The 1,107-nt window shown below is 42.2% G+C and overlaps 1 non-coding gene across 1 annotated transcript; it reads right to left on the reverse strand.

Annotated features, from left to right (window-relative positions):
* Positions 1 to 580: 580 nt before the first annotated feature.
* On the reverse strand, positions 581 to 652 carry TRNAC-ACA (transfer RNA cysteine (anticodon ACA)). The gene has a single exon. It is a non-coding gene; the product is annotated as a tRNA-Cys (tRNA).
* Between the last annotated feature and the right edge of the window lie 455 nt (positions 653 to 1,107).

Consider the following 1,107-nt stretch of genomic DNA (forward strand, 5'->3'; position numbering starts at 1 on the left):
GACCTTGTTTGTGAAGACAGAGACAAAAAAAGCATTGAGTACATTAGCTTTTTCCACATCCTCTGTCCACTAAGTTACCTCCCTCATTCAGTAAGGGGCCCACACTATCCTTGACTTTCTTCATGTTACTAACATACCTGAAGAAACCCTTCTTCTTACTCTTAACATCTCTTGCTAGCTGCAACTCCCAGTATGATTTGGTCTTCCTGACTTCACTCCTGCATGCCTGAGCAATATTTTTATACTCCTCTCTGGTCATTTGTCCAATCTTTCACTTTTTGTAAGCTTCTCATTTGCGTTTAAGATCAGCAAGGATTTCACTGTTAAGCCAAGCTGGCCGCCTGCCATATTTACTATTCTTTCTACACATCAGGATGGATTTTTCCTGTAACCTCAAGAAGGATTCTTTAATCCTTTAGAGGATTTGAACTGATTTCAGTGGAGGCACATGTTTGCTAGGTTTATATGCATTTGCACAGGAAGATATTGAGTGTTTGCATTCATTTCAGAGATCTCTACTCAGTGGAACTCGTGAACATAACAGAAATGCAATTACTTTTGTTGAAGGAAGAGGTGTGTAAGGGGGCATTTGGATCTGAACCAAGGACTACTTGATTTGTAGTCAAACACTCTACCACTGAGCTATACCCCCATGACTGCTATGAAAGTAAGTCAGTGATCTTAAAGAGTTTGAAGGATAGGCCCTGCCTCAGAGATCTCCTGTTCTCTTCCCAGACCACAGTGCTTTTAAAAATGGGGTTTCATTAAACTTATAGATGCATGGAGACACCACAGCTTGCACACCCACCCACATAGATTCCCCCAGTGACGTAGCTTCCACCTCTCCGGGAGATGGATTAACTACACGGGCGGGACAGCTCTCTCCCCTCTGCTTAGAGCATCTTCATTACTTATGAATAGGTAGGAAAGAACCTCCTGAATGGACAGTAACCAACTGATCAAATATTGCTGGGTCTGCATTCAATATTGGTAACTGGTCATGCTGGGCAGGATCAGTAGGAGCATCACCAGCAGATTGAGGAAAGTAATTATTCCCCTCTACTCAGCAGTGGTGAGGCCACATCTTTTTTTTTTTTTTTTAATAAG

This window comes from Gopherus flavomarginatus, chromosome 8 (genome assembly GCF_025201925.1).
Source record: "Gopherus flavomarginatus isolate rGopFla2 chromosome 8, rGopFla2.mat.asm, whole genome shotgun sequence".
NCBI lineage: Eukaryota > Metazoa > Chordata > Testudines > Testudinidae > Gopherus > Gopherus flavomarginatus.